Raw genomic sequence first — 13,768 nt, 5'->3', positions numbered from 1 at the left:
TGCTCAAAAATAATATTTTGAAGAGATCACGAAAAATGCAAAAGATGAGACTCAAAAAAGGAAATTATTATATATAGATAATATGTATGAACTAGAAGAGGGGATGCAACATGACGGATACTGGAGATTAAGATTCATGACACAATTTTTCTTTTTATTGAGGGGTAATAGCGTGTTAAGGTTAAAAAGTCATACTTGCCTATTTCCCATATTCGAAGGATGACTGTTCTAACCTAATCAAATAAATGAATTAGCTTATTTCTAATTTTCTAAAATGAGATGTAATTCTAAATGATATAGTTCAAACATATAGAGGGTAAGGGAAATATAGTAGGAAAAATATCATGCAATTGAAAATAACCTAAAAATAGGAAAAGAAGCATGAGATGGAATAAATGTCACACAATGTATGAATCTAACACGAAGAATGTCTAAAGGGTCTAGCATTGGACTAGCCCATTTCTATAAACTCTCGCTAGCGTTGTACTAGTGAGAAATCGGGAGAAAAATCCACAACTAGCGTTGGACTAGTGTGTTGACGTCATGCACTCATTATACATAAATAAATAAAAGATATAAAGTATAAATGAAGCCTGAATAAAGTAAATAAACACCTAAAGCATATAAACCACATAACACATAAATACAATATTTAGATGCAAAAACCCTACAAAAGTGAAAAAAAACATAGAAGCACACAAGCATGCAAGCAAATAAGATCTAGCTATTACATTAGGAACCCTAACTACAATCTAAAAGGGGAATTGTGAAAATAATAAACCTGTATATTACATTTATATAACTAATTACATTTTTGGCAAAAATAAAATCTATCTATTACATGATCTAACTACACACATTTATTGTGCACTTATCTATTATAATTTGGCATTTCAATATCTCCCAAATAACCATAAAAAATTAAATAAAATAAATAAAAACTTAAAATAAATAAAATGAGTAAATAAAAGAAAAGGCTCTCGAAACATGCAATCGCATATTAAAAAACATAGAGGAGCATATAAAAGAACTTAAAATAATAATAGAAGGTATCTCTTTTGAAATAGTGGTTAAATAAGGTAGAATTTGCCCTATTTATACTCTAAAACCAACAAAATAGTCAAGACACCAATTTAATTAACAATTTAAAAGAAAATGTAAACATATAATAAATTCACTTTATTTATTTCAAAGAAATATGAATAAACATAAAATTTCTAAAATTTACTGATAAGGTGTTAATTGTTGGTTATTTTATTATTAATTTCCCCTTTGTCCTTGCCAAATATTGTTTTAATTATTAATATTTACTTATATTTGGTATTTGGATTTAATTTCAGGGAATGGAACAGAAACTACAAAAAAGGAAGGACTTTCTGAGCAATTTACTGCACACATGGGAGTCTTCTGCAAGGCCCACTCAACGTGGCCCACAAGAGAGGAAACAAATGGATTTCCCTTTGGCCCTTATTGAGCTGATGAAGAAAGGGCTATGAGAGCCCTAGGAACCGAGGAAACAAAAAGAAAATTGAGCCGCAGCTTTTGTATTCTTTCCTTGGCTTTCAATTTTGGTGGGGACCACGGAGTAGGAAGCATTATGTCATTGTTCTCTTTGGCTTTAAAAAGAAAAACGTAGAGAAGGTTTTGGGGATGAATGCTTTTTATCTTTAGTTCTTATCGAAGCTTTAGGATAGTTTTAGTTTTTTCGTTTCTTTCTTGGCTCTTTTGATGGCCTGGACCTCAGTGGAATTACTTGAAGATTTTCACATGAGGCGTGGCTAAGTTTGTCTAGTCAAGAACAACGGAGGATTTGGTTCTACTAAATTTGTGAGATCGAATTAGTTTTTATTTATTCCCATTATTCACTGGTATTTGTCTATCTTCTGCTTTATGTTCATATGGTTGTTTTATTATTCGATTATCCAGGGCCCGGATTCTAGATTAATTCAATAACCTGAAGCCAATTAGGGTAGTTAAATCCGTAATTGTTTAATTATTCTAAACTGGTGGCAACTGGCATGATTGGGTTTGTGTCAGGGAGATAGGCAGGCTAACTTAAAGAGACCCTCGTAGCGTGTTGATTGGTTAGAATTAGACTCTTCTAATTATTCATGCAATTAGGGAATTGAACTTCTATGGTCGTACCTAGGGTTATTTCCTGATTAGAGAAATAGTCAACGGTCGTACCTTGGCTATCGACAAATTGAGGAAGAGTTGGTTGTTTATCGCGTGTATGACAACTATAACTAATTTATCAGATAGTAACTGGAATAATCCTTGCATCTGTGATCGAATTAAGTGAACCATCTCTGAAGTTGTCTCTTGGCTAGAGTTCGTCCATTATTATTTTTATTGTGATAATTAGTTATTTGAGTTGTAGTTATTTTATTTTAATTAATTTATTCCAAGTAATTTAGTTACTATCATTTTCAAAACCCCCCATATCTGGAACTTGAGAAGAAATTAAATTATCCCCAGTCCCTGTGGATTCGACCCTGCTTACCGCTATATACAGAATTTGTATTTTATTTAAGCAGGTATTTATTATTGCATAGGTTTGACGCCTGTCATTTACTAATTAAATACATTTAAATGAAGCATGGCTAACAATTAAACAATTATAATTAAGAAATCGAAACTATTAGGAACTCAATTGTAAAAATTTAAAAGTTTTTGAGGTCAAATTAAAATTTTTAAGAGATTAGGGGTCAAAATCAAAAGAAAAAATAAAGTTTAGGGATCAAAATATAATTAAATGAAGGACCTAATTGAAAAAATCTAAAATTTTAGAGCTACACTAAAATTACATGAAAGCTCAGGGGCCTGATTGTAAAATTTCGTTTCTAATTTAGCTAAAAACAAGCCTTGGGCCAATTCTATTATTTCTTGGGCCATAACCCTTTCGGCCCAAGCAAAAAAAAAAAAAAAGGGATCATTGTATTTTAAAAAAAAACGAATCAGTTCATTTGTTTTATTAAATCAAATCTAAAAAAAAAAAAAAAACGTTAGCCTTAAGCATTAAAACCATATACAAACTCGAACAAATAAAAATACTAGCCCATTAAATCAAACTCATTTACATATACTCCTAAAATTATCTTGATTAAATAATCTAAATCCATCAAATTTTATTCAAAGCCCTAATTATACTCTAAAGACCAAAGATTAATTTATTCTAACATGCATAAAACATGTGAAAAGAAATTAAAACTTTATAGGGAAGAAATATATCCATTTATCACAATTTGGGCTTTAGTGTAATTATGTAAATATTGGGGATCAAATTACAATTACACAAAAATTGGGGTTCAAATCGCAAATATACTACTACTGCCTCAAAACCTATGTAGAACCAGCAACTACTACAGATCTTGCACACATGAGAAACCCAGAAAGACTTGAATCCAGTAAAACATCAAAACCATTACTCAATCTTGCATGAAAAGGAAAAAATAAAAATATTTTTTTTATGTAACGCAAAGATTAGACTCAAGATTGCAGCAACTAAACACAAGATTCAGAGCCCATCACAAGATTATGCAACTCATATTCAAGCTAAAAAAAATGGCAGAATAATAAGAAAAACAGAGATCTTGCTTCATGATCGCAAGGTCAACCTCATGATTCCTTCATTTCCCTATTTCAATCAAATGCATCAAAGGACTACAAAGACCACATCAAATGACCGAAAAGATCGATTTCCAGCTAGCATAATCACACAACGGACTCAGCAAAGAGATATTAGGGATTGACAAGCTTTGTTAAAAGGCAAATTTAGAACTCATGTCCAATGGGTTTGAATCTTCATGAAAATTGTGTTAAATCAACAAGAGGAGAAGCTATGGCTACCTGAAAATGCTTGTGCAGTCAAGCAAATGTGAGATACCCAAGAAAATAGGTGCCGATTTCTGAAACGAAGCAAAGAGAGTTCCGTCGCAGAAATCCCAACTTTGATGAATCCGCTATTTTGGGTCTTGATTTTAAAGACCTGGGAACGTTTATTCTAAATTTTCCGAAACAAAAGTTGTTCTACTACCTCCAGAGATAGTGCAGAGATAGAGATATCGCTTAAAGAATTAAAATCAAAGTCGGAATTTGGAGAGAAACAGGGTTGGTTCATCAGCCCTGTTACGTTTCTGTAGAAATTTTTTTTGAAGAGGCCAATTTTGGGCCTCAATTTGAGGGATTTACAGTGATTATCTGGGAAAAGTTTTAGCACGAAAGTTCCTCCTCTATATCCCTCTAAGGTGCAGAAAAAATAATTACTCCAAAAGGATCAAAAACGAAAGAGAAAATCACGTTGGAATAGACTGGTTTCCCAGCTTTTTTCTCAGATTTTTCTGCAGAAAAATTCTTCCTTTTTTTTTTTGCTCTCTCTCTCTCTCTCTCTCCCACCCCCCAGATCCTACGCAGCCACTCTTTTCACTCGTTTTTGACTCCCCCCTCTCCTAAAAACCTCTGTTATTATGCATTTATGTGGAATCAAAACCCTAAAAATTAGAATAAGGGTTGGGATCAAGTTTTTTAGAAAAGTCATGAGGTGTTGCTTTTTTAAACCCTTTGATCAATTTGATTAGTTGTCCAAGGATAAGATTTGGGAAGGGTGAGCTGTCTTTTGTACTAGTGTTACTTGGGGAAAACGGATGAGGAAAGAAAGAAGAAAGAAAGGAAAAAAAATGTACCAAGTTTCCAGCTTTGCATGTACTCCTTCGTTTACTGGAAAAATGGGAGAAGATGAGATACGCGCATGCAACGTGAGGCCGGGCTTTTTTTGAAAAAAAAGGAAAAGAGGAATGGGCTCTTGGAAATTTTTTTTATTTTTCTTCTTGTTTTATTTTTCGGGCTTTTGTTGGGGTTTTGGTTTGGGCTTTTGGAAAAAAATTTTTTGATTGGATATCTCTTTTGGATTGGGCTAAAAATAAATAGTATTTTAAAATTCCATTTCTTCTTCTTTTCCTACAAAATAACACAAATTAAAATAAAATAAAATAAATGATAAAAATAAAGATACAACAAAAATGTAGAAAGGAGGAAGCGTGAGAGAGAGAGAGAGAGAGAGAGAATAAGTCAATTTTGATTTTTTTTTAATTTTCTGTAATTTTCCAAAAAAAAAGTCATTAAGTATCCTATATAGGGGTAGTAGAGTACTTTTGCAGCAATAGGGGAGATATGTGTAATTTTAAAATATTAAGGAGAGTTTTGTGAAATTGTTAGAAACCTCAGGGGAGGTTTCAGAAATTATCCCTTGATATAATTGCTGGAAACCTATAGTTCGGTTAAGGAACAAATTCTCACAATGGCATTTAACACAGTAAATTAAATTGTTTAATCATAAATCAATAACGTTCAACAAACCAACCTAAATGAAATTCTGGCTGTCCTTTTTTTTTTTGGAAGGAAAAATCTGAGCTGTCTTAAGCGTAAGTAACTCTAATAGTCCATTAATTTTTTTACCAATAATCCTATTTGGTGCATTGTCAAAGTCTAATATTAACTGCTCTAGAATTTGTTAACTTGACTAGCTCAATCCTTGAACGTTTTGGGCACTTTTTAAAAGGTTAGAATGAACAATAATGAAAATGCCTTACTTCTTTTTTAAGTGTAGGTGAGAGATTTCGAATGCGAAACTTCTCGTTTAACTTTCTTTCCCTACCACCTAAGTCACCCCCAACATGATGAGAATGTTTTTGATTTACTATATATTTTGATAGATTGTTCTAATTACGCGGACACGATTAGGGGTGTGCACCATTTTTGAGACGGGGATGGATATAAAGAAAATCAAAATTCTAAGGCGAGGATGGAAAAATGGCACTTGTACTGGCGTGGCAATTCTTTTTGGTAAAAGATGGAGAATAGCCATTAAGACAAGACACGAGAGATATGGGGATGGGCAAAAGTGACACAACCCGCTGTTATGGCACACAGAATACTGCATGTTTAGATTGGACACCAGCTGCATGATTACTTTCGCGATGCCGGAAAATGAGTCGAGCTTGTGGGAGGTTCTCCAATAGGTTACGCCCGGCAGTCCGGGATTAATGGGTTCTTCAAGCGAAGCGGTGTGGTGTGGTGGAGGAGGATGCATACCACGACTTGAGAGGGACATCCGATACTGGCGTGGCGGCAGTTGTTGAAGTTATTTTTGTCAATCACTCTAATTATGTGTACTAAATAATACAGGAGACAACCGCATTAACAACTGCCATTTGAGCCATCATGATCCTAAAAACGTATACGTTTTCCTCACATTTCCAAAGTAATCAAAATAATTAGCCAGTCTTAATAAGATTGATAACATCAATAACACATGCTGGTGATGATTTAAGCACTAAACGAATACACTAGACGGTCTTACAAGTTTGAGTTGTCCAATTCAAGCCGTTTGTATAATTCTTACGGCATATATATGGTGTAAATTAATGGCGCAATTTTAATGTATAGCTTTATTTTGTAACTTATCTTAATGTGCTAATCTTCGAGATTCATTGGAGTCATAGCGATCTGCAGAAAGAAGCAACCTAAACATGTGCTCGCGATATTTTCAGCAATCGCCACCACAAAGTTCAACTGATTTAACCTGAAAAACACATTTGAAAGCTGACATTGTAAAGCTAGATTTGCATCATTCGATTCAACGTTAAGGTCTTGTTTGTTAACCCAATGCAGCACTTAAACTTAATGGGATCAAATCTTAACATATTCAAACCGTTTAATAACAAAAAATTGAACATTTGAATTAATTAAGTAGTACTGAATTTTCTAGGTAAAACTTGTTCAAAAAATTAAGTGATAAACTATTCACTTATCATTGAATGTGATATGCATTCAAATGTATTAGATTTATTACTTAACAATTCAATAACTTAATGGATTCAAACTTCAATTTTATCAAACACACCCTAAGTTTGTGTCATGCCTTCCTGTCAATCCGTGCTCGAACCTCTCCTGAGACATCCGCCTATCGCACAAAATTTGCCTAGTGCATCTTATCCCTCCGATCCGTGTGATTGCCGGGCTATTGCACGAGGCGGGATTTATCCGGTGTGCACTCTCGAGTAGCTGCTGCAGGTTCCCTTGTCAACAAAAAACAAAAAACAAAAAGGCACCCTAAGTTGTAAGAAATGGTGGTCTTCAGAGTGACTTGAATAGTTAGTTCTAGAATTCCATGAATACGATACATAAACAATGATCAGCTTTCAGACTGACTTGAATGCCGTAAATAGTTAGTTATTTTGGTCCTTCACACATAAATTATTGCAATTTGGTGTAATTCCCAGTTCATATGCAACTTTTTTTATTTATTATATTTTTGCTAAAAAGGTCATGACCAGGTAACGTGTTAACAAGTTTGAGGGGGTAAAAATGAAAAGACACAAATTTTCATTTGAAAAGAAACATCTATGTGCATTATAATTATAAACTCACAAATTTTTTTTGCTTCAGCTTTCCACAATTAACATATGGTACTTATGTATGCCATTTGTTTCAAGTAAGGGTTATATGTTTTCGCTTTTACTCCTAAATTTCTAAGTACATGGAGTGGGCACAGTTTCTTGAGGAAAACATTAAGAAGAAATTGGATTTGGGACCCAATTACTACAGTTAAATACTTTTAGTGGACAAATGTGCATCGCACAAAATATGGAGAAGTAGGATGGATATGAGGGAGTAATTTTGCAATTCTCCCTTCTACTTAACATGGTGGAATTATCAAATTAATTTGCTAATTACTAACAATGAAAAATAACCCTTCTAATTGCAAATCGGTCTGCTAACAAATTATTTCAAAGAAAAATCTCTTCTAAAATAGGCCATTTCATGTTTCATATCATTCTCCTTACTTTTACTTCTTGATTTCCTACTTGAAAATGTAGTGAGGATGGGAAAATTTGTGATATGGGCTAGAAAACAACGTAAATATTCGTTTGATTTGCATGCTTAGAGCTAGCTAGCATATCTGTTCGCAAAATTCAGGCTATTAATTTTCTCCCATTAGAATAAAAAAATTTTATCAATTGCCCACATTGAGTCAAATACATGAAGTATTTACCTAACAAACTACAACTTTGAGGTAATTTGAGAAACTAAATTGATCCAATAGACTATAGTCCAAGCACTGGACTAAAAATATGCAGTAAGTCCAGTTTCTAAACTCCCCCTGCAAAATCCAGAGACAAGAAGGAAACCTAATTAGAAGATTGTAATTCAAGAGGTTGGTACAAATTTGACCTTATCCCAGTAAATTCTTTACCATCGTCAATAAATAAGGCAGCTAGCTAGGAGCGGCGGTGGATGCATTTCCCCTAGAGGAAAAGTGTGGGAGAGGAGATCAGGTTTTCACCTTTCCAGTAGCAGAAAAAGCTTTAATAGCAAAAGTTTCCGTGTGTTGAAGGATGCCAAACTTTGCCAAAACATGCAAAACACTATGAAGAGCATTGAAGAGCTTTAAGATTACCTACATGATATGTTGGACACACTGAAGAAATTTTTGGCATGTCAATTTATTAGACTTCAATAAACTGCCGGATGGATATATTATAGCTCAAGACTTTTTTGGCAATGAAGGTAAAAAAAAAAAAACCTATATCAAGTTAATTATGTCATACCAACTAGTGATCTGAATCAATTTTTCATTATCAATTGATCACACATGTTATTAGAGGTCAACATTGTAAACATTTAGAAACAATCCACAGCTATTTCTAAAAGCAAGTACTTAAAATCATCAACAAGCACAGAGCTCGGAGATAGAACTAGATCATTCTCTCCTCCTTTTCTCCTCTTTTCAAAAGGCCATCCTCTTCGTAAGTCAATTTACCATGGTCTCCTTCCCATAGATTTCTTTTTTTTTTTTTTTTGTGAAGTTTCTCTCCTAAATTTTCTTAATGAGAGTTCTCTGATTCTTATAAGGATTCCTAATGAGAAATTTCTGTTTCTCATGGGTTTTTAGTGATAAATTTCTATTTTTTTCTTCTTTTGTTTTTGTTGTTAGATTCGAATTTATTTCAAATCTAGTTGTTAGATCTAGAATTTTTTTGAGTCTTGGGTCTATCTTGATAGATATCATCATCATTATTGGAGTTTAAAATAATTGATTAGCAAATCTGGCGATTGCAACATGTATAGAAGGGAATTGCAGCGATTTGTTTTGTTAGAAAACAACTTGAAAATTTCTTGTATTTCTAGTGCATGCTTCATCTGTCATTAGGATAATTATGTAAATCAAATCGTGCAGGACGATTTCCGATGAATGAAATTTACTTTTTATCTCAAAAAAAAAAGTACTCCCTCAGTTCCATTTTAATGTCATGGTTATTATTTTGGTTTGTCCCAAAATACTTGTCATGATTTAAAATAGAAATAAATATAATCCAACCTTTTCATTATACCCTTAATACAAGTCCCAAGATAAAGCATTTAAGTTATATTCTCTTAATTAATCATGCTACAAACTATCTTTGTTTTTTAGATAGTTGTGTCTTTTTTAAAATTTCAAATTCAACTTACAAAATTTTGAAGTATAACTAAAGGGCAATAATGAAAAGACATTTTTTAGTAGCTTATGTGTCTTAATCAAAATTTATTTTTCTTAAACTATGTACAAAGTTGATTGTGACGTTTGACATTTTATCGTGACATAAAAAATGTGATGGAGGACTACTTAAAATCATTCTTTTTTTTTGTCACAGCGATAAGATTCTTATAATCTAATCTAGGGGAAAGGGGGTGAGGACTCGATGTGAATAAAAATTCCATCAACACGACCACTGGTCACCCATTAATTCCAGTGGCCTACTTAAAATCATTCACTGAAGTCGAATACATGTAGTACTGGTCACCCATTAATTCCCCAACTGCAAACTGAAATCAGTTTCGTCTGCTGCCATTATTGCATGCCAAATGAGGAAATTTTGCTTCTGAATTACTCTTAAATGTTGGATGAGTAGAAGAGTTACCTTGTCCAAACAAGAAATTGTTGTAGTCAGTTCTCGATCACGTGGGTCATGGTCTTTTTGGCGATTCATATTAAAATCAAAGTAGGAGACTTCGCAACTTTCTGCCTTGATTTTTATCTATTCAAGTATATATGCAGTAGGTCCTGTGCTTATTGCAACCAAAAAGAAGGATTACAGGTGACGAGGGTTTTCACTCCCCAGTCTCCATCACTACTATTTTTCCATTTATATGTAACAATTCTTTCTTTTTCTTCTAATTGGGAACTCAGTAAATATCAAGTTGAAACTGTTGCCTTGGCCAGTGGGTGGGATGAATGAATATTATGTATGAATGTGAAGAAATCTTCAAATACTGTTTCAACTTTAATTTCAACAACACCGATGCGACCGCTTAAATAAAAATAATGACGCGCGATGGTGTTTCTTTGTGACCTAACAGCGTATATTTCCTATTCATGTATAGAAGTACATGTGAGAGTATAAGCATTATATGCTCAAATTAACCATTGGTAGTGCATTAAGTCTATGGCAACTTGGTAAGGAAGGAGTAACCCAAAAAAAAAAAAAACACTAATTTTATTTTTTGTACCCTAAAATTCATACCTCAATTCTAAGTTGCGGTGTACTTTTTAACTATTAAATCCATAGGCCATAGCTAATAATAATTAGGGATATTTTCAAAAACCTCTCCTGAAGTTTTTAATATTTTGACAGTTTCACTGGTCATCACTAAAGTGTCTAATATTTTGAAAACCTGAAAAAAGGCCAGTGAAACTGTCAAAAACCTCACCTCAAAGGGGGCGTCTGAAATTTTCCTTAATAAATGCAAGTGACATATCCAATCCACTGCCCAACTCAATTCAGCTCTAATTTGCGGTGTACTTTTTAACTATTAAATCCATAGGCCATAGATAATACTTCCTCCGTCCCACTTTGATAGTCCTGTTTTCCTTTTGAGCGAATTGCGCGAAATGTCACTAAACTATTTCAAAGTGCCGGTTCTATTTTTATTAGCGCGAAATGTCACTGAACTCGTAAATCTGTACCATTTTGATCACTCCGTGTATTTGTGCCGTTAGGAGAGACGGAAAGTCACTTTTTTGGGGGCAATTTTGTCTACACATTTGTTAAAAAATTTAGACCCTCATTCTTCTTCGTCCTCATCTTCTTCCTCAAAATCACAGCAAAAATTAGACCCACTTGCTGAATTATTCTGCCCAATTTCTGGGTCTTTGATGTCTGATCCTGTGGTGATTTCTTCTGGCCAAACTTTAGAGCGGGTTGCTGTTCAAGTTTGCAAGGATTTAGGGGTTATCCCAAATTTATCCGATGGCTCAACCCCTGATTTTTTCGCTGTAATTCCTAATTTAGCTCTTAAATCTTCAATTATCAACCGGTGTCGACAATCCCGTGTCGAAATCCCCTCCCCACCTGATTATTCTTCCATGGAAACCACCATTGTTCAAGCAAAAACGGCCTCTCAACAGGAACCTTCAGTTTCTGAAACGGAGCTGCTGAGAGGGGTAGAGAATAACCCTCCATTTTTTTTTTCTGCTCGGTTGGAGGCGCGGCGGCGAGGGTCGCTCCCATGGTTGAGCTCGTGCGCGGTCTGCTGAGGAGCTGGATCTGCGCACGGTGGAGTTGCGCAGAAAGCTGCTGATGGCTGCTGGTACTGGAGCTCGCGCGCGCTGGCTGCGCAGAGAGGGAGACGTCGCGCGCTGGCCGCGGAAGAGACGCACGGCTGGCGTGCGGCGTGTGAGTGCTGATAGCCGCGGCGGCGCGCGACCAGGTGGCCGGCTGCTGCGCGCTGTCCGCTGGCGTATAGGATGGGCGCGCGGAGGGTTGGAGCTGGAGGGAGGCAGCGTGGCGCGCTGGTCGCGCGACTGGAGTGGCGCGCGGTTGGTGGAGATCGAGCGGCGGGCAGCGACGCGATGGGGGCGGCGGCGGACAGCAGGAAGAAGGAAGAAAGAAGAGAAGGAAAGAAAGAAAGAAAGAAAGAAAGAAAAGAAGGAAAAAGAAGAAAAGAGAAAAGGGAATGTTTTTCATGCAATTTGGCGGTGTCACTGGAGGGGCGGTCGGCGTTGTTGGATGGCGGCGCGGTGGCCAGCCTGGTGGCAATTTTGCGGGATGGAAGTGAGTCTGACTCGTCCGAATCAACACGTGAGAATTGTGTGGCAGCTTTGTACTAACTAAGTCACGGGAGTCTGAGATTCAGAGGGCTGCCCAGGGAGTTTGGTCTTTGATTTTTAGACATCAAAGACCCAGAAATTGGGCAGAGAAATTCAGGTGGGTCTAATTTTTGCTGTGACTTTAAGGAAGAAGATGAGGACGAAGAAGAAGGAGGGTCTAAATTTTTTAACAGGTGTAGACGAAATTGCCCCTAAAAAAGTGATTTTCCGTCTCTCCTAACGGCATAAATACACGGAATGACTAAAATGGTACAAATTTACTAGTTCAGTGACATTTTTGGCTAATAAAAAAGTTTAGTGATCAGAACCGGCATTTCGAAATAGTTAAGTGACATTTCGCGCAATTTGCTCTTTCCTTTTTTGTTTGTTCCAAATTGTAGTCCAATTTCCAATTGAAGAATGTAGTTGTATTTTAATTTTCCTAAAATACCCTTATTCAATGTAAGTTGTTGTTACTATAAACCTACCCCATTTAATGAGAGTTGATTCTTTTTTTACCATCAAATCAAGTTTTCATAAAGTTATACTCTAATTAATGTGAGGGTCTTTTAGGAAAATAGCTACTTAAATTGATTGTTCTAACAAAGTTAACTACTTTTTCTTAAACTGTGTGAAAAAACAACCAGGACTATCAAAGTGGGACGGATGGAGTAATAATTAGGGATATTTTCAAAAACCTCTCCTGAAGTTTTTAATATTTTGACAGTTTCACTGGTCATCACTAAAGTGTCTAATGTTTTGAAAACCTATAAAAAGGCCAGTAAAACTGCCAAAAACCTCACCCCAAAGGAGGCGTCTGAAATTTTCCCTAATAAATGCAAGTGACATATCCAATCCACTGCCCAACTCAATTCAGCTCTAAATTCGTCGCCTGTGAAACCGTCACATTTTACGGTTGCAGAAAACAATAATGTGCCACTGGCCATTTGGTCCAGTGGTCATCACCATTAAAGGTGATGCTGGAGGTCAGGGGTTCAATCCCTACCTCCCACAAATTTGCCACAATTTGTGGCGGTCTTAATTGACCTTCATCGATGGAGTCTTTACTCACATCGAACCCCCTCCCCTTCCCCTTAGACTAGGCTAGATTAGGTTATAGGACATTTATCGTTTCGACAAAAAAAAAAAAAAGAAAACAATAATGTGATGTCGTCTTCTGTCGAGTTTCGATTACCCGACGTACATAATAAATAGTAGTTTAATTTCGGGCAGGCTATTTTTTGAATTTGTTCGAACTCCGAAGAAAGCAAAAGGCAAAAGCAATTCCGCCTCCATTACGTATTGAAATTGTCTTTCGACTCTGCTCAGAAAAACATTTGTCCATAAATATAAACCTGGTACGCAAGGTCGGCATCAAATATCTAACCGTTTTGGCAGGACGACAAAACTTGCAAAATCAGCCTTGGCCCACAAATTCTAGGCTTTGTGAATCTTATACTACTAGCATTTGGCTGATAAGTGTAAAATTATGACTGGTTTAACAAGGTTGAAACTTGGAAAGCGAGTTCCCTTTATTATTATTTATTATATGAACTATAGGGATAATTCAAGTAACATTATATATATATATATATTTTGTCAGTAACGATATATTTATATAACTTACTCTATCCTAATCTA

Source organism: Coffea arabica, chromosome 2e (genome assembly GCF_036785885.1).
Source record: "Coffea arabica cultivar ET-39 chromosome 2e, Coffea Arabica ET-39 HiFi, whole genome shotgun sequence".
Lineage (NCBI taxonomy): Eukaryota > Viridiplantae > Streptophyta > Magnoliopsida > Gentianales > Rubiaceae > Coffea > Coffea arabica.
This window is presented reverse-complemented; position numbering follows the sequence as displayed.